Genomic DNA, 26,294 nt, shown 5'->3' on the forward strand with positions numbered 1-26,294 from the left:
GAGAATCCATCCATGAAGGAGAATACTTTGTGTTGAGCGGTGTTATCTACCAGAACATCGATGTGCGGGAGCGGAAAGTCATCTTTGGGACTTGCTTTATTCAAATCTCTGCAATCTACACACATTCGCACCTTACCATCCTTCTTCGGCACTGGTACCACATTAGCAACCCATTGAGGATAAGAAGTAATGGCTAGAAAACCGGCATTGAATTGTTTCATAACTTTGGCTTTGATTTTCTCAGACATATCAGGACGCATGCGGCGAACCTTTTGCTTAACAGGACGACAATCTTCCTTCATTGGCAAACGATGCACTACTATATCAGTATCCAATCCGGGCATGTCTTCATAAGACCAAGCAAAAATCTCTACGTAGTCATGTAACATCTGAATCAATCTTTCTTTGACACTGTTTTCCAAACCTGCTCCTATTTTGACTTCTTTCTTGTCTACTTCAGTACCCAGATTTACAATTTCGATTGACTCTTCATGCGGCTGTATAGTCCTTTCTTCTTGCAGTAACAGTCTGGCAAGCTCTCCAGGTACTTCACAATCTTCCTCACTTCCATCCTCGGCTTGGTAGATCGGATTTTCAAAGTCATAATGAACAGTAGCGGAATTATTATCAATAGGATCCAGAGTGGATACGGATCTGCAATTTGTTACGTGAGTGTGTGTAAGAAAGCATAGCTTGTTTGAAAGACGACAGGAAAGATAAAGAGCGCAATGTTTGAATGCAAAAGGTCCATTGATTTATTGAATATGAATATGCTTATGAAATGACAAACCCTTAACAAATTAGCTATTGTGCCCCGGGCATAGACACAATGCTTTAAGAAGTTCAAATAAAAAAAAGTTTGCAACATTAAAATAGACAATAACAATTACTCCTGACTAAAGGAAATCGGGATAGTGTCTTCAGCTTTCCAATTGTTGAGTCCGTCACAAATTGTTGGGTAAATCCAGCTATCCAGGTCGCAATCGCTGTCAGCATCTTCTACAACATTAATCTGGTCTTTGACTATCTTTTCAGAGTTAAATCCCAGGCCAAATTTATCAGACTTGTACGGTACATCGATCAGTTGACCCCAGCCAGTACGACCACCATCTTCAACCACAGCTTGAGCATCTTTCAGAGAAATCATAGCAGGAGGAGCACGAACAACCTTGGGCACACGGGGAGTTGGCTCAAGGACAGGACTGGTCGGAGGAACCACTTCAAATGACTGAGAGGGAGTCTCAAAGAATTCACCATCCATCTCGATGTATCTGAAGGTATGCACACTACTGACCATATACTCTTCTTCTCCACACACAGTGACAATCTTACCCTCTATTGGATACCTCAGCTTTTGGTGGAGAGACGAAGCTACAACACTTGCCCCATGAATCCAAGGGCGCCCCAGCAAGCAGGATTAGGCAGGACGAATGTTCATTACGTGAAAGATAGTGTTGAAAACCTGAGGTCCTATCTTGATAGGGAGAACCACTTCACCATGGACAACGCTCTTCGCACCATCGTAAGCACGTACCACAGCATCACTAGGTTTCAGTTCAATGCCTTTACAGTCAAGTTTATCGAGCACAGCTTTCGGCAGCACGTTCAAAGAAGAGCCATTATCGATCAACACATGAGACAAGGTAATCCCCTTACACTAATGGAGATATGCAGAGCTTTATTGTGATTCTTTCCTGCTGGTGTCAGGTCAGCATCGGAAAAGCCTAGGCCGTTGTCAACAGCCAAGTGAGCAACATAATTTTCAAACTGATCGACGGATGTCTCCTGAGGTACATGAGCAGTCTTCAAGAATTTTATCAAGGCATGGGCATGAGATTCAGAAGATAACAACAAGGATAACATCGAGATCTTAGACGGGGTATGCCCCAACTGTTCTACCACATCAAAATCACTCTTGCGGATGATCTTCAGCACTTCTTCCATTTCTTGTTTGGCAACATCCTCAGTAATAACTTCGACCGGTGTCTCTGACTGAGAAGGGTTGACTGCTGGTTCCTTTCCTCGAGTTTCAGGGGCGGGAGGTGAGATTTCTGGAGAGAAGATCCTTCCGCTTCGAGTAACTTTACTAGTCCCAACAATGTCATTAGGATTAGCAGAATTACCAACTTGCTTTATGCCATGGATGTAAACATTACCTCCATAATTCCACGGAATGGCTTTGCTTGAGGAATACGGTACTGGGCCAGGTTCAGTAATGATTAGGGGAGCTACCTTGGGCTCAGCAGTAATCTTCACAGGTACTCTGGGAGCAGTAATCTTCACTGGAACTTTGGACCTTGCAATCACAGATATTTCTTCAACAGTGTTTTCCACCTTAAGAATCCTTTCAAAGAGAATTGTACGATCATCTATCAGCCGTTGAATACCATTCCTCAATTTCAGGCAATCATTGGGTCGGAGTATACAGAGATCGCAATTTTCCGCACAACCTGGAAATAAGCCAGCTTGCAATAAGTTCTTCTTGATGATCAGGAGAGAAGATGTTAAGTCTGCTACAGTAGTGATGTGGGAATTGTCATCGACAGCATTAACAGCCTTGTCATGATTAGGCATAGGTGCAGTGACGACATTAGGAGTCTCCGGAGGCTCAAATTCAATTTCCCCAGCGTCGATCATATCCTGAATTTTATTCTTCAACAACCAACAATCGTTTGTATCATGCCCGGGGCTATCGGAGTGATATGCACACCTGGCATTGGGATTATAACGAGGAGAAGTAGTGTTGACATTTGCAGGAGGACCTCTGAGAGTGATTAAATTTACCTTTAGCATACTTTGCAGTGCTTGTGCTAAAGTCATATTGATCTTGGTAAACTGCCTTCTCGGCCTGTCCTGCCTGTGCTGGAAGTTTTGAGTTGGCGGGGCTGCGATTGTAACTGCTCCAACGGCATGGTCACTATTTTTCTTGTTATGACTCCTTTGACCGTACACCGCATTTGATTCATTCTTCCCCTGATATGACTTTTTGCTGCTTGCAGAGGTAGCCGCCTGTATCTTTCCACTTCGAATGCCGCTTTCAACACGTTCACCCGTCAATATAAGGTCAGTGAAACCCGATGAAGAACTTCCCAGTAGATGGCTGTAGAATGGGCCAGTCAGTGTACCCATGAACATGTCTACTAATTCGCGATCAGTCATAGGGGGTTTGACTCTGCCAGCCAAATCTCTCCATTTTTGAGCATATTCTTTGAAGCTTTCTTTAGATCCCATAGTCATACTCTGCAACTGTAGCCGAGTAGGCGCCAATTCAGAATTGTACTGGTAGTGCTTGTAGAAAGCTGTCGCTAAATCAGTCCAGGTGCGGATGTTAGAACTCTCGAGCTGATAATACCACTCTAACTGTGTGCCAGACAGACTCTCTTGGAAGAAATGGATCCATAGCTTCCTATCAGTGGTATACGGTTGAATCTTTCTCACATAAGCTCTCAGATGCATCTGAGGACAAGACGCACCATCATACTTAGTGAAAGTGGGGACCTTGAATTTGCGGGGGATGACCACATCAGAGACCAGACCTAAGCTTTCGAAATCCATACCGGGCGTCTTCTGACCCCCCATAGCTAGCATACGTTCTTCCAGCAACTTATACTTATCATCTTTTGGAGAGTACTGTTCATTTTCGTAATCTTCATCGTCGTCCTCAGGGTTGAAGGGATCAACATTCTCCTCTTCTGAATCTGTCCCCTCTTCTTGATCCTTCGGAATCCTAATCTTGACTCCTGCAGCCTGTCCTTTAAGCCTTCTTCCCGGGTTAATGTAACTCACAGGTTTCTTGTCCTTCTTCTGCTCGAGCAAGAGAGCCTTCAGTTCCTCCTGCCCCTTGGATAAGCTTAAGATCATCTCCTGGAATTGAGCATTCTGAGCCTGGAGATCTTTGACCGTTTGTTCGAGAGCCATTTTTCTGTTTAAGAGGAAGACCGTGAGAACATTGATCTTTTAGAACACCTGTTATGCGATGTTATGTTATGCTATACAATGTATGAAATGTTTTCAAGGACTTTTGGAATTTAACTTTGCGTAAACTACCAAAAAGAGAGGAACTTTTATTACTAATTTCTTAATCAATGTTCATTACAAAAATAATAATAAAAATACAATGAAAGCTTAAGTCTCCCAGGGGCGGCTTCTTTTTGGGCGAAGATATGCATTGAGTCTTCGTTCCTCATTAAGCTGGCTGGTAAGTTCTAACACTTTCTTCCTTTCAGCACAGAACTGGGCTTCAAAAGTATCCCTTTCTTCTCTCAACTGGATCCAGGATCTCTTTAATTCTTCAACATTGGTAGGCATATCTGGATAGGGAATGATCTGAGAAGTACCTCCTTCAACCCCTGGTTCAACAATCAATGGTCCGACCGCAAGATATGGCATGACAAGTTCACGAGCTCTGGCGCGTACCCATCTGAGATAAGGCTCCATAGGAATAGAATTTTTCTGTCCTAAAGTGCTTCTTTTCACCATGCCCCAAGCCCGTACAAACCTTTGACGGAGACTTTGAGAATCGTTGTCATAGTCAAACACAGTGCCTTGAATAATTACTTCATGTGGACCATCTCTTCGAGCATACCCAAACTGACGTAGGGCTAAAGCTGGGTTATAAGTAATACCTCCTCTTATCCCCAGGAGTGGTACGTTAGAGAATTCTCCACAACGGTCAATGATGATAACATTTTCTTTGAAATGAGGACACCAGCGGATGTCTGAATGGGAGAGCGACATTATCCTTTGAGACCATTTCAAATTTTGATCATTCTTCAAGACTGACTGGGGGAGGTGCGAAATAAACCACCTAGACAACAAAGGTACGCAGCACATTGTAACACCTCAAAATTTGTCCTCCTCTCTTGGGACTAGCATAACATATTTGCATATCATTTTAGGTCATTAGGCATTGCATATTGCATATCATGTGGTTACATGGGGCAAGTCATTCTCTCAAGTCTTGGTCAGAAGATGAGGAAGTCAAAGTGCAAGCTAGGGTTTCATTGGACTGGTCGTTAATCATCTGAGGATGTGGAGGTCCAAATTAGGGTTTTGTGGTTCTCAAGGAGATTGGTCTTCATCTTGATTGGAGTGGTACATCATCATCATCATGGTTTGACATCATCAAGTGTTGAAGTAGATTCCTTGAGATTAGGGTTTTGACCACTGGTCAACCCTAATCACTTGCATTGGGCCAATCAGGGCATGGCTAGGAGATGGGGTCTATGATGGATATGGGGATCATCACATGATTTTATTGTGCATATTGAGGCTAGGGTTTCATCCTTGAGCCATTTCATCAGAAGATTGGGGCTCAGCTGGATCAGTGCATTGCCAAATTCATCTATCAGTTGAAAAAGTCAACTGTGGTCAACTGTGCTTGATTTTATGGATTTGGAGAAGGAAATGAGTTAGATACACTTCATTCATGTTGGAACAAGTGTTATTTGACACGTCAAAGCTTAAGAATGGAGAAAATCAAGTCAGGACAAAAATTGCCAAAAATAGAAAGTGACTTGTAATGGAAGTTTCCAAAAATGGAAAGATTTTGACCACAAAATTGCGTGTCCAAAAAAGCTTCAAATGAAAATTTGTTCAACATGAAAGTTGTAGATCTTGTTCTAACCTTTCCAAAAAGTCCAAGAACTTGAAAATCCCATGTATGGTTGACAAGTTATGGTCCATTCAATTTCAAAAATGACCCATAATCAGAGGGGCATAACTTCCACATGGAGTGTCCAAATTGAGTGATCTTTTTATGTACAAACTCCATTTGACATGTACTTTCTTGGTGCATAATTGGAATTCATCAAAAATGGTCAATGCAAAAAGTCAAATTTCAAGTGCACAGTTAAAAATCCAAGGGCAAAATGGTCCAACTTGAGAAATAATGAGAATTTTGGAATGGGGATTTTTGCAACACCTCACAAATGCAATTTGAAAATGGTTTGAACTGTCATAAACATCCAAGGTGCAATATTTGACCAAGTCACTTTTGAACTTCACTTGAAAAATGCATTTCATGGTATGGCATAGTGAAAATCAAAAATACACAACCAATGACCATGGGACAAGTTGCAACACATCACACATGTCATTTTGAGAGTGTGTGAGCTGTCAATGAGCTGTCACAGGGCCTATTGTGAAAAGACCATATTTGCCCTTGCTTAAGAAAATTGCATTAAGCTAATCACTTTCATTTTGGTTAATTGGATGATTAAGGATGGATTAAGCTGAGGTATTTAATCTTAATCATAACTAACTTTTGATCAGAATCACAATTCACAAAAAATCTCTAACCAATTTTCCCTCCAATTCTCCAAATTTCTCAAGAACATTCAAGAGCAAAGTTCATCCAAACTCTTCCAATTCTTCACCAAATCACCAAATTCTTTTTGCTTCCTCCTCCAATCATCTTCTTCTCAAGCTGTTTTGGTAGTTTGGATCAAAAGAACATCAAATTCGCAACTGTTCCAATTATGCTCAACCATGGTGATTTGAAGTTTCTCTCAATTGAAGCATCCAAAAGCTGAAGCACGAGCTCTAAGCATCTTCTCTATCATCAAGCTCCACCTGTTTCAAGGAATTGCGCATCAAGAACTCGAGATCCGACACTGCCATTGCAAGGTACCTCAGATTCGAATCTCTTCATTCTTTACATGTTCATATGCGTTTTGTAGATTGCTTAATGTAGATGATCATGATACCTTTAGTTTTGGAAATGGTGAACCATAGGATAAGTTATGTTGATTCAAAGATTTGAGAGTAAAACCTAATTCATTCGATCCAGGAGATTTAGGAATAATTAGACAAAATCATGTACATATTGGACTCTACGTTCTCAGACCTTTCCAACGGATATTCGCATGATGATTTTCATGGAGTTTGGATGTTCTTCATGTTCTTGCAAATTCTGGAAAACGCGTGTTGATGATGATGAATTTTCTGGGAAATAACTGCGTTTGATCCTGAGTTTTGGCTTGGCAATTCGAATTTCTGTTTCCCTCCGTTTCCAGCCATTCAGCGCGTGACATGTCAATTAGTGGTTACGCTGTGTTTTGATCTTGGACTTGATATTTACCATCGTGCCACTGGACTCAATTAAATTCATTTTTAATTAAATATAACTGTCATACCCCGATTTTGGTCCTGAATTTTTGATGAGGATTGGTTTTGATTCAAAGTCATGGTGTTGTGATTGTGGATACATCTATGGTCTGGGTCATCTGAACAACCAAGTTTCTTGTGTTTCTAACCACTTGCCGGTCATGTTATTGGTTCATGGATACTATGTCAAAACCCTAACCTTATGGTCTTATTTCATGGTTTCGCTCATACACCTTATCAGTCAAGTTATTTTCTTTTCAAGAGTCAAACATTCGAGTTATAAATAAACCAATGGTAAAACCAAATCTCAAATCAAATTTCAAACCATTTCAATTCATTCTAAACCATTACATTTGATTCCATACAAAAATATACACAAAAATTGACACTTTGACCAATTGTTGACTTTGGTCAACAGTTGACTTTTTGGTCAACTTTGACCAAAGTCAACCCATGTCCTAATACCTTACATTCCATTTGATTTGATCAAGACATTGTGGCTTCTCTTGCATGAGTCGTTTGTGGTTGTCTATAAGACTTTATTTAAACCATTTCAAGCATGTCCAAGCTTATTCACTAAGCCCATTTTATCACAAAATCATTCAGGTCCAAATTCAAATCATCCCAAGCAATTGGTTCATGTAGTAAATCAATTCAGTTTCATCCAATCGTCCAATTCCATACATTCTTCATACATGCATTCAAATTCCAATTTTGAATTACAACCTGCCGATTGTGTTAAGTCAAAACAATTAGCATTCAATTGTAAACCTTTTACAAAAGCAGGCCATGTTCATAAACTAAACTATACTTTCATTTCAATATCCAAGTGTGCTTCAATTTATAATGTGTTTATGTCTAGTTCAAACCACAAGGCAATCACGTGAGTTACATGACCAAGTGGCTTCACAACCTATGCACCCCACTTTCCGCCCCTAAAAACAAAACTGTACAAATCAAGGACATGGCTTCCGAAACCATAACTATTGCGGCACTTGAGTTTACACCTTGGGCCAACCAAAAGTTCAAGGTCCCAATTTCTCATTCAAGTTCAAAAGAGAGGAAAAATTTAATTTTATAAGTCAAATCCCTTTTTTTAGCTCAATACAGGGGCATCATACGTTGTCGTGCGAAACAAATATAACTACTGCCAAACAACAACAGAACCTCAAGAGGGTTCAGTCTGTTCTGCAGCATGAAGCTATCAAGCCATTGTCCTTCAAATAACCTGCAAACCGGCAGCAGTCTGACCTTGAACACATCAGTCCCAGCAAGCTTGTGACGTATACATCCGCCAATCCCACAACAGGAGCACGTCGAAACTGTAATGTGCAACCCATGTTATGACCAAAATACAACTTTCATGTAACAACAATTCCTCATGCATCATGGTTAATCATATCTAATTGCAACCACATCAACTGAACAATACCCCCACATATGTTTGTATCTCCAGCCCCGGCAGCAACAGCGTCAAGAAGATACTCGAACATGTTTTGCAATGCTGGAATCTTAAGCCGAGCATCGGCATGAGAAGACAGTGTTTCCTCCAGTATCTTTCCAATGTCATGTTCTAACATAAATTCAGGCCTTGCAATTAGAACATATCCTAGTACCTGCAATGATCTAACCATTAAGAGACATCATATCCAATTTGGTTAACATCATGTTCAAGAAGTTCAACATGGCATAACAAACAGCCCGACACTAAACATACCTCAAGCTTCACAAACCATTTGAGACCTGTTTTACCTTGCTCACATCAATGACATCCAAGCCATCAAGCATGTCATTCCACCTGCATGAGGTAGCTCGTGACACATGTCAATAACTTACGCCAAATCCTGCTTCAACCATGTCCACAACCTACCAAACATGAATAAGATTGCAGCAAACCAAGCCCACTATTTTCACTGCAGTAAAAAGTAGAGAAAATTACCAAAGCGTTAAAAATCCAGAATATCCCAAATTGGCCTGAAGTCAAAACAAAGAAGAAAGTACGAATTCAGAATGCCATTTTTGAATTTAGCATCAAAAAAGCCAATCCCAACTGAGTACATGAAAAGGAGTTTGAAGATACACCTGTTTTGAGGCAGAAGCAAATCCCAAACCCTAACTGCAGAACATAAATAGAGAAAAGGAGAATCAGTGGTGAGGGAGCACAACAAAACCCTGGAGGCGGAAAAATAGAGGCTATAAACCCTAATCTAAAAATACAGAAGAAATCAGTAAGAAAAAAATCGGTGGCTACAATTCAGAAAGGAAAAAACCTAAAGTTCTTCTTTCGACGACAAGAAAGCAGAAACGGAAGTTGTAAAAAAGTGTTGATTTCGAAGGAGAAAGCAGAGAGGGGGGCGCGTACCTACTCGTTCATTTCTGAGACATTCCGATCCGGTACATTTCTCTCCTTTTCGTCGTTCCATGTTCAAATGCGTATTTCTCTTTCGTACCGATGATTCGAGGCTTTGATTTTATGGATTAGGTTTTTGGATTTGTTTTGTCATCTGCATTTTGGTTCCGTCTTAGTACCTAGGGTTGGATACTGTTAGAGTTTAATTTTTGTATACTGTTAGAGTTTGATTTTGTTCTATATTGGGGGAGGGTTTGTGTTTTGGAACTGGCACCATAGCATCAATGTTATTGATGGCGTTCAATTCCATTGAATCCGTCACCCAACAGCCATGCGGCTAGGGTGACCGTCGAAGTTTTTTCTCTGTTCCCACGGTGGGATTTTTTTCAAATGGGCCTTTTCTTTTAACCCGAATCTGGCATTTAGTTTTTAAGCTCTAGCCAATCCTTAACCCGGCGGCCCAGGTTGGGGCCCTCTCATTTTCTTCATTAGGGAATCTTCATTTAGAACTTATTGTATTGTTGGTCTTAATCTAGCAGAAAGCAGGTCACTGGCCTAGTGGAGGTGGGGATAACCCATTTCCTCTTTGGTCCTGGGTTCGATACCTAGGGGTGTTGTTTTGGTTTTCTTTTAACGTTTTTTCATTTTTTTCATATTTTCTTTAATTCTCATATCTGATTATGTGGTCTTGCTACTTAACTAACATGTTTCTATGGTTTGTTCATTTTTATTATGTTATTTTCAACATGACTTATGTGATTATTCATTTTTAGGGATTATTATATTGTGTGTTGGTTCATTCATTTGTACAAATTATTTGCCTTTATGTGTGAGTTGTGTCACAATCATGATAAATCATCTCAATCTCATTGATAAAAAAAAAAAACTCATTCAAAACCATTTTTTTTCAAACTATAAAAGTCATACTTTCTCGATTTAATATCGAGCCCATTTTTATACCCTTGTAAGTCGATTGCTTTTTAAGCATCGCCATCAACCTCACATAGCTTACTCTTGGGCTTTCTTACAATGAGCCGGTTCCTTTTGCACTTACACTCATACATTGTTTAATGCTTTTCATTCTTTGATTATTTGATTCGATTATATACTTGTCTATATCTTACTTGTTTGATTAACTGTTGCCTACTTGTATGATGTATGAGGCATATATTTATATTGTTTGATTGCCATGACAACCCCCATTCATAACAAATGTACCCCTCTCCCATGAAATGTATAATATTTATTCTTTCATTCTTTATTCATCTGTTAATACAAGAATTAAAATGAACAGTCGATAACCATTTCAAAACAAGATCAAAACCTCGATCCAACGTCGAGTAATCATTTTTCAAAACCTAACAGAACCAGCACGTATTCATCCCCCCTTTTGTAAGTCGATTGCTTCATGCATCGCCATCAACCTTGTAAGTCGATTGCTTTATGCATCGCCATCAACCTTGTAAGTCGATTGCTTCATGCATCGCCATCAACCTTGTAAGTCGATTGCTTCATGCATCGCCATCAACCTTGTAAGTCGATTGCTTCATGCATCGCCGTCTACCCTTATCCCTAACACTTCTCCTTGCTCCACTCGTCAACTCTTGTTCCGATTAGGTAGCACCCATTAGATAGAACCCTTTGTATGATAACATAGGTAGGATTCCCATATTCCTTTGCATGCTAACATTAGGTAGATATTCCCATTTGTAAATTCTAACACTTAAGTACACATTGCATGACAACTCTAGGGCAGAGCTTCCCCATTTCTTTTAGACCTTTCCGAGCGTCTCCGATCTTGTGGCATGTAGTCCGTTCTATTGCAAAGAGGTAACTGCCTAAGACTCGATTCAGCGAGCTGCGACACCTACTGCTAGGATGTGAACACATTGCCCACTCTCCTTTGACACAACTGGTGTCCTCCTTTTCTAAGTCCATATTCAGATGGCAACCCCTATGTAGGGGAACTACATCGCCCTGATCCTTGTTCCAGACGAGGTATGTAGGCAGGTGGTCGTGCGAGACCACTCCGGGCACCTTTCTTTTCTTTCTTTTTGTGTGTGCTTGACAGTTATAGGCTCGAGTTCCCGACTCCCTATTAACTTGTTTGGTTGTTGTGTGCTTGGAAGCTGATGTAAGTCCATCAAGTGGCATTCGGGTTCCAGTGTGGTTTTGTTGGGTTCGGATGCTGATGTAAGTCCAGTGATTGGCGTTCGGGCTCCACGTTTGCCTTTTTGTGTGTGTTTTGGTTCGGATGCTGATGTAAGTCCAGTGATTGGCATTCAGGCTCCATGTTTGCCTGCTTGTGTGTTTGTTTGTTTGGCGTGCGTGAGCCGAACTACGGCAACTCTGATTCTCATGTTCAGATGAGATACGTAGGCACAAGATGCGATGTCTTGCCGAGTTTGACTAACGACTAACAACTAATCCTTGTTTGCTTTCGCCCTTGTTGCGATCCTTTCTCTCGCCCTCGTTGCGATCGAGACCTTTCCCTTTCTCTTGCCCTAGTTGCAATTGAGACCTTTGTTCCCGTAGTTAGTTTGAACTACGTTTTGCTCTGATTCTCATTCCCGATGAGATACGTAGGCATAAGACGCGATGTCTTAGCGAGCACACTTATCCTTAACCCATAGGTAGCCGAGCTACGAAGACTCTGATTCTCATTCCAGATGAGATACGTATGCAGTGGATGCGACATCCGTGCGAGTCATTTTCTTTGACCCTCTCTTTTAGTAAATAGTACATTAGATGAACATACACCCTTTAGACAAGAAACAAACAAGAGTGGATCCCGTAGAGTACTACGGATGCGTAGGGGTGCTAATACCTTCCCTTCGCATAATCGACTCCCGAACCCAAGATTTGGTTGCGAGACCTTGTCTTTTCCTTTCCTTTCTCCAGGTTTACTTCGAGCGTTTCCTTTCCCTCCTTTGGGATAAATAACGCACGGTGGCGACTCTTCTGTCATTTCTTCTTCGCCGGTTGTTTTTTTCACATCCGTATTTTTTCGGGTTGCGACAATAACACTTAATAAATATTACATAATTCATTCAATCTTAGAAAATTCATAAAAAAATAGTGACTAGTCCAAAAATTATGAGGATTTTTTTGATAGCTCCCAAATTCCCTCTAGTTTTTTATAGGCATGGTTTCATAAGTTGTGCTTGGTGAAATGTTGACTTGGACTATTGATCTTTGACTTGTGTCATATTTTTGTACATGTTGCCATTTTCATCATGAAATGCTCATACATTTAAAGAAATGATTGAAATTTTTTTGTGCTCATTCTGGACATGTTGATGGTGATTTCCATGTAAAGTTTGTGATTTTTGGATACCTGATGATTGAGATATGATTTTTTGAATCTAGGTGTGACAATTGGTGTCACACCTAGCTAGGTCAACTTCATAAATTTGTTTGCATGACCTATGATTGTTGGATTGGACTGAAATTTTGTATGAATGATCATTGATATGTTTAGATGTCTTTTGAATTTTTCTGGATTTTTCTATGGCATTTTCAATTTGATTGATATTTTTCTTCACTGTATGCTCATTGTGCAACCTTATGTGACACATGTTTGTATATCTTGTGTGAAATTCTCATATGGTTTTGGATGAATGTGAAATTTGGTATGTTGATTATAGACACATTGTAGGACATCACTGTTTTGGTCCCATTCATTTCTTAATTGTTCTCACTCTGTTATGAATTTTTGAAGTGAATGCATGTGTTGATACCTTGAATTGGCTTGAATAATTGTGTCTGGATTTCTTGATTTTCATTGCCCTAGTTCCTTTTGTCCAATTGAGCTGAAAATTGACATGCTATACCTTGAATATGTCCTGTTTAGGTGTGAATTATTTGAGGATTTTTGGAATTATTTTGGTATGCTTTTGATGGAATTCATTCTATTTGGACATTGGATGTTGCATTTGACCTAGTTTGACTTGTTTTGGTCATGAAATGAATATGGTGAATGATATGAGTATGGGATCAATTGCATTTGCTTTCTATTTGTGTTAATTTGGCTTTGGTTGAGAATCATTTGCTGTTTAGATTTTTTTTTCTCACTTTTGGACCCTAGGCTTGGCCTAGTGGTCTAGTTTCTCACATTTGATTTGACTTTTCAGGATGAAATGCACAAAGCTTAAGGAGAATGATTCAAGTCAATTAAATTGAGATTGTTTGATGTTGAAAACTAACATGACTTTGTTTTGTAGGTTGTGAAGCTTGAGCTTGAGCTTATAGCTTGCATTTGTGTGCCTTAACTTGTTGTTTGTTTGTACAGATTAAATGATTAACATTTTGCTGTTTATTGTTTGTCTGTCTGAGTACTGATGATACTTGATTGATTTCAGGTACATTTAGTCGCTTACAGTTCTTTAAGAACTTGCTTGCTGCTGCTTGGTTTTTTAAACCACTTGAGGTAGGACTTCTATTCTTCATGTAGTCTGGAAGACCTGGCCTGTTACTTGGCCAGGCAACTGTCTGAAGTCCTCCTTAAGAGGCGATGTTTGTGGTTGTTTACATTTATGCCAAGCAGGTGAAGACCTCTATGAGGCAATTGGTGGATCAAAGGGATATGCAATCTATCCCCCACTATTCTGTGAGTCGTCCCTCTGCTCACACGGCTGTGTGTTGATGCATTGGGACACAAACCCAAGATCTTGTGCTGTTGCACAATCGAGTCAGAGTCTTTGAGCGTAGAAGGGTCCCTCCATTCTGGACCCATGCTCCTTTGTCTGAAGCTCTCCCTGGTCAGGGATAAGAGCTGTGAAGTCTAATCTTCACTCACCTTTCATCTGCTTCACCTTAGCCCCGCAATGGCAAGGTTAAGAGCGAATACTACCCATGTACAGATGACTTGCTTTGGCAGTCAAACCCATTGTTTGAGCCCACTTGACTGGTTATAGTGTGTGCTTGGTGAATATTTGTTTGCTCTGTTTGCTTGTATGCTTGTATGCTTGCTTTCTTCCTGGATAGGATTAGCTTGCAGTTGTGCAAGTAGGTAGAAACCTCAACGTAGGGTAATGATGCATGACAACACTAGGCTCGAGTACAGCTCCCTGGTAGTGTGTCTTCCCTTGGTTTCTGGCTAAATTTTCTTTCCCTTGAGGGGGAACTACATCGCCCTGATCCTCGTTCCAGACGAGGTATGTAGGCAGGAGACCGTGCGAGGTCTCTCCGGGTACTTTTTTTCTTTTTGTGTGTGTTTGTTTGTTATCTTCTTGTGTATGTTTGGTTCGGATGCCGACGTAAGTCCAGTGATTGGCTGTCGGGCTCCACGTTTGCCCTTTTGAGTGTGTTTTGGTTCGGATGCTGACGTAAGTCCAATGATTGGCAGTTGGACTCCATGTTTGCCATCTGTTTGTGTGTTTTGTATTGTTTGGCGTGCGTAAGCCGAACTACGGCAGCTCTGATTCTCGTTCCAGACGAGATACGTAGGCATAGGATGCGACGTCCTATCGAGCTCTCTTCCCCTTAACCCCACCTGCGTTCCCTGTGTGTGTGTGATGTTTTAGCAACCTTTTCTTTTCTTAGAGCGTGGATCCCGTCGAGTACGACGGACGTGAGGGGTGCTAATACCTTCCCCTTGCGTAACCGACTCCCTTACCCTTTCTCTTTGGTCGCGAGACCATTTCCTTTCCAGGTTTCTCTGAGCGTTTCCTTTCCCTATCTTGGGATAAATAACGCGCAGTGGCGGCTCTGTGTTGTATTTTTATTTGAGTCCCGCCGGTTGTTTTTCGCGGATGCGACACACATGAGAGTCCCTTGCCTTTTCATAGTACGAGTGTGAAGGGAATGCAAAATGTCTCCAAGCAAGGTAGGCACAAGGTTATGAGTGAGGAATATCTTAATAGCATTCATGTCTATGAATTGGTCTGAATTAAGGAATAACACCAAACCATAGATTAGTAATGCTAGGACATCCTCGAAAGCATGGACATCCATAACTTTTAGGAATTCTCGGGCCTTATTTATTAGAAATTTGGCAAGTAAACCCTTAACTCCACTTCTTGTTACCCAATTAGTTTCAATGTCTGACTTTGTCACGTGTAAAGCTGCGGTAGCTTCCTCAGACTTCGGAATCTTTTCTAAACCATTGAAAGGTGTTTGATCAAGAATAGGTATCCCCAGCAGCCTGGAAAATTCTTCTAATGTGGGTACCAACTGATAATCTGGGAAGGTGAAGCAATGATGTTTAGGATCGAAGAACTGGAATAGAACTCTCATCATATCTTCTTTGAAACCAGTGGTAACCAAATTGAGGAGAGAACCATGTTTTTTGATGAACTGAGCATGATCGGGAAGTTCTGACACTAATTCCTTGAGTTGAGGAGAGATTGCTACAAGATTAATCCGGATAGTCTTCCTGGAAGCCATAACCTGTTTAACGGAGCAAAGCTAAATTCCTAAGTCCTTGAAATGGTTAGCACAATGTCATGATGTTATGATGTTATGATGTTATGATGCTATGATGTTATGATGTTATGATGTTATGATGTTATGACGTTAAGTAAATAACAAGCACAAGCAAGTCACACAACAATCATTCCTAAGTTTTAAGGCTTGCATGTGTTCCATAGGTAAGTACCCTCCCTGTAACACCCCGATAAAAATAAGATAATTATTTAATTTAAGTTAATATTATATTTATTAATTTAATTAAATAATTGGAATTATTGGATTATTATTATTATTATTGGAATAATAATTATTGGAAAATATATATAAGTTGGAAATAAGAAAAAGAGTCCATTTGGTAAAGAAAGGGTTTTTACGTGAAAAACAGAGAAGCGGCTGAAAAGTGGAAAGTGGAGAAAGGGCAAAGAGGCAGAACAAGAGGAAGAAGGTTGAAGAAGGAAGAGCTTGAAGCTAAAAGATTCGCCGGATTAACTCAGGTAAGGGGGTTTATCGTCGTTTAATGGGTATTATGGATTAGCATGTAATGGGTAGTGATAAACCGTTGAATTGACCCTAATTGGGATTGTGAATGCTGAAAATTACGTTGGATAAACTGAGTTAAAAACTGTAATTGAATCGATAGTCGTGTGAGTCGTAATTTGCTGGACGTATAGCTTGTTACGGAATTGGAATCGGAGGTCCGGAAGTCCTCCAACGGCGGAAAATGCGGAGAATTCTGCATTCTGCCTTGTGTTAGCGCAGGAACAGCTTTCTGTCTTGCGTTAACCGGTTAACCCAGGGTGTTAACCGGTTAACACTGTGTTGTATTGTGTAAAATTGCTGTTTTGTCTGCGTTAACCGGTTAACCTAGGGTGTTAACCGGTTAACACTGTTGTGATTGCTGAGATATTGCTGTTCTGTCTGCGTTAACCGGTTAACCCAGGGCGTTAACCGGTTAACACTGTTAAGTTTTGGGCAGGAAGCGTGTTGTGCTGCGTTAACCGGTTAACCCAGGGCGTTAACCGGTTAACACTGTTGCAGAGTGGAAAATTGGTGTTTTAAATGTTGTGTACTTAATTGATGGTTGGCATATGTTGGCGGATGATGTAATAGGGATTATTTCCTGTTGTTTTGAGTAGTAAGGGTATTAGTAGAGTGTGCTAATACTGTGATTAATTAATTGACATGATATGGTGTTTGATACATGTGTTGATGATGTATGATGATATGCATAATGTTGTGAATGTATATATTATGCATGTATTTGTGAATGGACTGTTGTATGGCTTAGAGTGTGAGCATATGTCCATTGTGGATTGTTGTTGATGTTTGCATGCTAGGTGATTAGTGTGCATAGCATAGCCTTTGGGGCTGTAGCTAATTCCCATGGTGAGGAATTAGTGAGTGAATCATTGTGGATTCGTTGTTGATGTTTGCATGCTAGGTGATTAGTGTGCATAGCATAGCCTTTGGGGCTGTAGCTAATTCCCATGGTGAGGAATTAGTGAGTGAGTCACTAGATCTCAAATGAGGGGGACTAGTGAGCTTAGTAGCCGTATCTGGATTTGATCGGTGAGCTTGAACTATATGTTCAAGAATAGTCGGTACCGCATGTGTGGAGTCTCATTTCATAATGTATGTATGGCGTATAATATGAATGGATGTATTCCAATATTATACGTGTGGTTGTGTTGACATTGAGTATGAGTATGAATTGTGTAGTATTGAGTATGATAATTGGGTTGATGTGCCGTTACTGAATGTGTGATATGATTAGGGTGATTAATGTGTTAAATTACTTAACATGACATGATATTTTATAATGCTTACTATATCGATTGAGGAACTCACCCTTACAACTATTTTTCAGGTAACGAGCAATGAGTTGAGTAGAAGCTAATGCTTGGAGTCTAGTGTAGTCTCCTTAGTGGGTCATGCTCTGATAGATGTAACATCGGGAGGGAACATTTTAATTGTGTTGTTGATGATTGTTGAACCAGTTTACATGTAGTATGTTGCATGTTTTGAATGATCGATTTGATCTCTATCCGCTGCGTATTATGCAACTGTTTTATTTGATAAATAAATGAGCATGACAAGCTACTTTGATGAATAGTGTGAAATATTGTGTGACACCCTTAATTGCATATTTACTCTGATAGATACATATTTGTTATTTTGATTAAATATTTGGGGTATTTTAGAAGGGTGTTACATTAGTGGTATCAGAGCATAGTCGGTCGAGTCGAGTCATAATTATTCTGTTTCCCCTGTACGGGATAGGTGTTGTGTAACCCTATCAGTACTTATTGTTTTAGCTTGTTGGGTTTTCAGAATAGAGATGGCTGGAAGAGGTAGAGACGATGTTGCGATTGCTGAGGCTCTGGGTATGCTAGCTGGAGTACTTGGAGGGAATCCAAATGTTGTGGGAATGGGAGTTGCTCGTCAATTGAGTGAGTTCCAGAAGAACAATCCTCCAATGTTCAAGGGAGCATACGATCCAGATGGCGCTCAGAAGTGGTTGAAGGAGATAGAGAGAATCTTCCGAGTGACTGAGTGTGCCGATAACCAGAAGGTCAGGTTCGGTACGCATATGCTGTCAGAAGAAGCAGATGATTGGTGGGTCGCTACCCGCACTGAGTTGGAAACTGCTGGGAATGCTGAGATCACTTGGGCTGTATTCAGAGAGAGATTTCTGAGGAAGTACTTTCCAGAGGATGTCAGAGGAAAGAAAGAGATAGAGTTCTTGGAATTGAAACAGGGTAACAGGTCTGTTACTAAGTATGCTGCTAAGTTCACAGAGCTGTCAAAGTATTATACTCCCTATAATGAGTCTGCTGGAGAATTTTCGAAATGTGTGAAGTTTGAGAACGGGTTACGTCCCGAGATCAAGCAGGCTATTGGATACCAACGGATCAGAGTGTTTTCTGACTTGGTTGACTGTTGCAGGATTTTTGAACAGGATTCCAAAGCCAGAGCAGAGAGCTATCAGCAAAGGGTTGATAGGAAAGGCAAGAATCAGAACGATCGTGGAAAACCGTATGCAGCTGGCAAAGGTTTTCAGAAGCAGAGTGGGATGAAGAGGCCTAGTGGGGGAGACTCTAGCGCCCCTGCTAAGTGCTATAGATGTGGTCGGGCTGGACATCGTGTCCATGAGTGTACCAGTGCTGAGATGAAGTGTTTCAAGTGTGGCAAAGGTGGTCATTTGGCTGCAGAGTGCCGGTTGAAGACTGTAACTTGTTTCAACTGTGGAGAGGTGGGTCATATCAGTCCACAGTGTCCTAAGCCGAAGAAAGGAATCAGTCAGGAGGCAAGGTCTTTGCCTTATCGGGTTCTGAGACTTCTGCAGATGATCGTTTGATCAGAGGTACGTGTTATACTAATGGCTTTCCTCTTGTCGCTATTATCGACACAGGTGCTACTCATTCCTTTATATCTTTGGATTGTGCTGTGAAACTTAAGTTAGAGATATCTGAGATGCATGGTAGTATGGTGATTGATACTCCTGCGAAGGGTTCAGTAACTACTACTTCAGTTTGTTTAAATTGTCCTTTGAGTATTTTTGGTAGAGACTTTGGGATGGACCTTGTGTGTCTTCCACTAGTGCAGATTGACGTTATCTTGGGTATGAACTGGTTGGTGTCTAACCGGGTTTCTATCAACTGTTTTGATAAGACTGTGATCTTTCCTGAGATTGAGGAAGGAGAGAGTTTGGTTCTATCAGCGAGGCAGGTGAATGAGGCAGTAGCAGATGGGGCAGAGTTGTTTATGCTGTTAGCGACTTTGGAGGCTAAAGATAAACTGGCGATTTGTGATCTAGCAGTGGTGTGTGATTTTCCTGATGTGTTTCCAGAAGAAGTGAATGAATTACCGCCAGAGCGTGAAGTTGAGTTCTCGATTGATTTGGTACCTGGTACTAGACCGATATCGATGGCTCCGTACCGTATGTCTGCTGTTGAGTTAACTGAATTGAAGAGTCAGTTGGAAGATCTGTTGGATAAGAAATTTATTCGTCCGAGTGTGTCACCGTGGGGTGCACCAGTGTTATTGGTTAAGAAGAAAGAAGGTACTATGAGGTTGTGTGTGGACTACAGGCAACTGAATAAAGTGACGATCAAGAATCGGTATCCTTTGCCGAGGATTGATGATTTGATGGATCAATTGGTTGGTGCGAGTGTGTTCAGCAAGATAGATTTGAGATCTGGGTATCATCAGATACGTGTGAAAACTGAGGATATTCAGAAGACTGCTTTCAGAACAAGGTATGGACATTATGAGTATTCTGTAATGCCTTTTGGTGTGACTAATGCGCCTGGAGTATTTATGGAGTATATGAATAGGATTTTCCATCCGTACCTAGATAAGTTTGTTGTGGTGTTTATTGACGACATTTTGGTGTATTCGAAATCTGAAGAAGAGCATGCTGAACATTTGAAAGTGGTTTTAGAAGTTCTCCGAGAAAAGAAGTTATTTGCTAAACTGTCTAAGTGTGAATTTTGGTTAGAAGAGGTTAGTTTTCTTGGTCATGTAATTTCAAGAGGTGGTGTTGCTGTTGATCCTTCTAAGATAGAAGCGGTGTCTAAGTGGGAAGCTCCGAAGTCTGTTGCTGAGATTCGAAGTTTCCTTAGATTGGCTGGTTATTATAGGAAGTTCATTGAGGGATTTTCTAAGTTGGCGTTACCGTTGACGATGTTGACCAGAAAGGGGCAAGCGTTTGTTTGGGACTCAAAATGTGAAGAAGGTTTCCAAGAGTTAAAGAGAAGGTTAACTATTGCTCCTATTCTGATATTACCGAGTCCGTCGGAACCATTTGAGGTTTACTGTGATGCTTCATTGTTGGGTTTGGGTGGTGTGTTGATGCAAAATAAGCAGGTTATAGCTTATGCTTCGAGACAACTGAGGGTTCATGAGAGGAACTATCCGACACACGATTTAGAGTTGGCAGTTGTGGTATTTGTTCTGAAGTTATGGAGGCATTACTTGTATGGATCAAGATTTGAGGTTTTCAGTGACCATAAAAGTTTAAAGTATTTGTTTGATCAGAAAGAGCTGAATATGAGACAGAGGAGATGGTTAGAATTTCTGAAGGATTATGACTTTGGTTTGAATTACCATCCGGGTAAAGCAAACGTAGTGGCTGATGCATTGAGTCGGAAATCATTGCATATGTCTATGTTAATGGTTAGGGAATTGGATTTAATTGAGCAGTTTAGAGACTTGAGTTTGGTGTGTGAGAGTACTCACAATAGTGTTAAATTGGGAATGTTGAAATTAACGAGTGGTATTCTGGATGAGATTAGAGAGGGTCAGAAATCCGATGTGCTTTTGGTTGATAAGTTGACTCTAGTGAATCAAGGTCAAGGTGGTGAATTCAGAGTTGATGAGAATGGTGTTTTGAAATTTGGTAATCGGGTGTGTATTCCGGATGTTACCGAACTTAAGAAGAGTATTCTGGAGGAAGGACATCGTAGTGGCCTGAGTATTCATCCTGGAGCTACGAAGATGTATCATGATTTGAAAAAGTTATTTTGGTGGCCGGGAATGAAAAGAGAAATTGCGAGTTTTGTTTATTCCTGTTTGACTTGTCAGAAGTCAAAGATTGAGCATCAGAAGCCGTCTGGGCTAATGCAACCGTTGACTATTCCAGAGTGGAAGTGGGATAGTATCAGTATGGATTTTGTGTCTGGTTTGCCGAGGACAAATAAGAATTGTGAAGCTATTTGGGTGATTGTTGACAGATTGACAAAGTCGGCTCATTTCATTCCGATCAGAATGGATTATCCGTTAGAGAAATTAGCTGAGTTGTATATTGAGAAGATTGTAAGTTTGCATGGTATTCCGTCGAGTATTGTTTCGGACAGAGATCCTAGATTTACATCGAAGTTCTGGGAAGGTTTGCAGAGGGCTGTGGGAACTAAGCTGAGATTGAGTTCTGCATATCATCCGCAGACTGATGGTCAGACTGAGAGGACGATTCAGTCACTAGAGGATCTTTTGAGGGCTTGTGTTTTGGAAAAGGGAGGTGCTTGGGATTGTTATTTGCCTTTGATTGAGTTTACCTACAACAATAGTTTTCATTCGAGCATTGGTATGGCACCGTTTGAAGCTTTGTATGGTAGGAGATGTCGGACACCTTTATGTTGGTATGAGTCTGGTGAGAGTGTTGTGGTTGGACCGGAGATTGTTCAACAGACTACGGAAAAGATTAAGATGATTCAGGAGAAGATGAGAATTGCTCAGAGTCGTCAGAAGAGTTATCATGACAAGAGGAGGAAGTCACTTGAGTTCCAAGAGGGAGATCATGTGTTTCTTCGTGTTACTCCGATAACTGGAGTTGGTCGAGCTTTGAAGTCGAAGAAGTTGACACCTCGATTTATTGGTCCTTATCAGATTTTGGAGAGGATAGGGGAGGTAGCCTATCGTATCGCTTTACCGCCGTCGCTTGCGAATTTGCATGAGGTTTTTCATGTGTCTCAGTTGAGGAGGTACATTCATGATCCGTCGCATGTAGTCCAAATAGATGATGTACAGGTGAGAGATAACTTGACTGTTGAAACATCACCTATGAGGATCGAGGATCGAGAGTTGAAGCAGTTGCGGGGTAAAGAGATTGCCTTGGTGAAGGTAGCTTGGGGAGGACCAGCAGGTGGCAATGTGACTTGGGAACTGGAGAGTCAGATGAAGGAGTCTTATCCGGAGTTGTTCGCTGGAGGTATGTTTTCGAGGACGAAAACTCTTTTAGTGGGGGAGAGTTGTAACACCCCGATAAAATAAGATAATTATTTAATTTAAGTTAATATTATATTTATTAATTTAATTAAATAATTGGAATTATTGGATTATTATTATTATTATTGGAATAATAATTATTGGAAAAAATATATAAGTTGGAAATAAGAAAAAGAGTCCATTTGGTAAAGAAAGGGTTTTTACGTGAAAAACAGAGAAGCGGCTGAAAAGTGGAAAGTGGAGAAAGGGCAAAGAGGCAGAACAAGAGGAAGAAGGTTGAAGAAGGAAGAGCTTGAAGCTAAAAGATTCGCCGGATTAACTCAGGTAAGGGGGGTTTATCGTCGTTTAATGGGTATTATGGATTAGCATGTAATGGGTAGTGATAAACCGTTGAATTGACCCTAATTGGGATTGTGAATGCTGAAAATTACGTTGGATAAACTGAGTTAAAAACTGTAATTGAATCGATAGTCGTGTGAGTCGTAATTTGCTGGACGTATAGCTTGTTACGGAATTGGAATCGGAGGTCCGGAAGTCCTCCAACGGCGGAAAATGCGGAGAATTCTGCATTCTGCCTTGTGTTAGCGCAGGAACAGCTTTCTGTCTTGCGTTAACCGGTTAACCCAGGGTATTAACCGGTTAACACTGTGTTGTATTGTGTAAAATTGCTGTTTTGTCTGCGTTAACCGGTTAACCTAGGGTGTTAACCGGTTAACACTGTTGTGATTGCTGAGATATTGCTGTTCTGTCTGCGTTAACCGGTTAACCCAGGGCGTTAACCGGTTAACACTGTTAAGTTTTGGGCAGGAAGCGTGTTGTGCTGCGTTAACCGGTTAACCCAGGGCGTTAACCGGTTAACACTGTTGCAGAGTGGAAAATTGGTGTTTTAAATGTTGTGTACTTAATTGATGGTTGGCATATGTTGGCGGATGATGTAATAGGGATTATTTCCTGTTGTTTTGAGTAGTAAGGGTATTAGTAGAGTGTGCTAATACTGTGATTAATTAATTGACATGATATGGTGTTTGATACATGTGTTGATGATGTATGATGATATGCATAATGTTGTGAATGTATATATTATGCATGTATTTGTGAATGGACTGTTGTATGGCTTAGAGTGTGAGCATATGTCCATTGTGGATTGTTGTTGATGTTTGCATGCTAGGTGATTAGTGTGCATAGCATAGCCTTTGGGGCTGTAGCTAATTCCCATGGTGAGGAATTAGTGAGTGAGTCACTAGATCTCAAATGAGGGGGACTAGTGAGCTTAGTAGCCGTATCTGGATTTGATCGGTGAGCTTGAACTATATGTTCAAGAATAGTCGGTACCGCATGTGTGGAGTCTCATTTCATAATGTATGTATGGCGTATAATATGAATGGATGTATTCCAATATTATACGTGTGGTTGTGTTGACATTGAGTATGAGTATGAATTGTGTAGTATTGAGTATGATAATTGGGTTGATGTGCCGTTACTGAATGTGTGATATGATTAGGGTGATTAATGTGTTAAATTACTTAACATGACATGATATTTTATAATGCTTACTATATCGATTGAGGAACTCACCCTTACAACTATTTTTCAGGTAACGAGCAATGAGTTGAGTAGAAGCTAATGCTTGGAGTCTAGTGTAGTCTCCTTAGTGGGTCATGCTCTGATAGATGTAACATCGGGAGGGAACATTTTAATTGTGTTGTTGATGATTGTTGAACCAGTTTACATGTAGTATGTTGCATGTTTTGAATGATCGATTTGATCTCTATCCGCTGCGTATTATGCAACTGTTTTATTTGATAAATAAATGAGCATGACAAGCTACTTTGATGAATAGTGTGAAATATTGTGTGACACCCTTAATTGCATATTACTCTGATAGATACATATTTGTTATTTTGATTAAATATTTGGGGTATTTTAGAAGGGTGTTACATTAGTGGTATCAGAGCATAGTCGGTCGAGTCGAGTCATAATTATTCTGTTTCCCCTGTACGGGATAGGTGTTGTGTAACCCTATCAGTACTTATTGTTTTAGCTTGTTGGGTTTTCAGAATAGAGATGGCTGGAAGAGGTAGAGACGATGTTGCGATTGCTGAGGCTCTGGGTATGCTAGCTGGAGTACTTGGAGGGAATCCAAATGTTGTGGGAATGGGAGTTGCTCGTCAATTGAGTGAGTTCCAGAAGAACAATCCTCCAATGTTCAAGGGAGCATACGATCCAGATGGCGCTCAGAAGTGGTTGAAGGAGATAGAGAGAATCTTCCGAGTGACTGAGTGTGCCGATAACCAGAAGGTCAGGTTCGGTACGCATATGCTGTCAGAAGAAGCAGATGATTGGTGGGTCGCTACCCGCACTGAGTTGGAAACTGCTGGGAATGCTGAGATCACTTGGGCTGTATTCAGAGAGAGATTTCTGAGGAAGTACTTTCCAGAGGATGTCAGAGGAAAGAAAGAGATAGAGTTCTTGGAATTGAAACAGGGTAACAGGTCTGTTACTAAGTATGCTGCTAAGTTCACAGAGCTGTCAAAGTATTATACTCCCTATAATGAGGCTGCTGGAGAATTTTCGAAATGTGTGAAGTTTGAGAACGGGTTACGTCCCGAGATCAAGCAGGCTATTGGATACCAACGGATCAGAGTGTTTTCTGACTTGGTTGACTGTTGCAGGATTTTTGAACAGGATTCCAAAGCCAGAGCAGAGAGCTATCAGCAAAGGGTTGATAGGAAAGGCAAGAATCAGAACGATCGTGGAAAACCGTATGCAGCTGGCAAAGGTTTTCAGAAGCAGAGTGGGATGAAGAGGCCTAGTGGGGGAGACTCTAGCGCCCCTGCTAAGTGCTATAGATGTGGTCGGGCTGGACATCGTGTCCATGAGTGTACCAGTGCTGAGATGAAGTGTTTCAAGTGTGGCAAAGGTGGTCATTTGGCTGCAGAGTGCCGGTTGAAGACTGTAACTTGTTTCAACTGTGGAGAGGTGGGTCATATCAGTCCACAGTGTCCTAAGCCGAAGAAAGGAATCAGTCAGGAGGCAAGGTCTTTGCCTTATCGGGTTCTGAGACTTCTGCAGATGATCGTTTGATCAGAGGTACGTGTTATACTAATGGCTTTCCTCTTGTCGCTATTATCGACACAGGTGCTACTCATTCCTTTATATCTTTGGATTGTGCTGTGAAACTTAAGTTAGAGATATCTGAGATGCATGGTAGTATGGTGATTGATACTCCTGCGAAGGGTTCAGTGACTACTACTTCAGTTTGTTTAAATTGTCCTTTGAGTATTTTTGGTAGAGACTTTGGGATGGACCTTGTGTGTCTTCCACTAGTGCAGATTGACGTTATCTTGGGTATGAACTGGTTGGTGTCTAACCGGGTTTCTATCAACTGTTTTGATAAGACTGTGATCTTTCCTGAGATTGAGGAAGGAGAGAGTTTGGTTCTATCAGCGAGGCAGGTGAATGAGGCAGTAGCAGATGGGGCAGAGTTGTTTATGCTGTTAGCGACTTTGGAGGCTAAAGATAAACTGGCGATTTGTGATCTAGCAGTGGTGTGTGATTTTCCTGATGTGTTTCCAGAAGAAGTGAATGAATTACCGCCAGAGCGTGAAGTTGAGTTCTCGATTGATTTGGTACCTGGTACTAGACCGATATCGATGGCTCCGTACCGTATGTCTGCTGTTGAGTTAACTGAATTGAAGAG

Source organism: Lathyrus oleraceus, chromosome 2, assembly GCF_024323335.1.
Source record: "Lathyrus oleraceus cultivar Zhongwan6 chromosome 2, CAAS_Psat_ZW6_1.0, whole genome shotgun sequence".
In the NCBI taxonomy this organism is placed as follows: domain Eukaryota; kingdom Viridiplantae; phylum Streptophyta; class Magnoliopsida; order Fabales; family Fabaceae; genus Lathyrus; species Lathyrus oleraceus.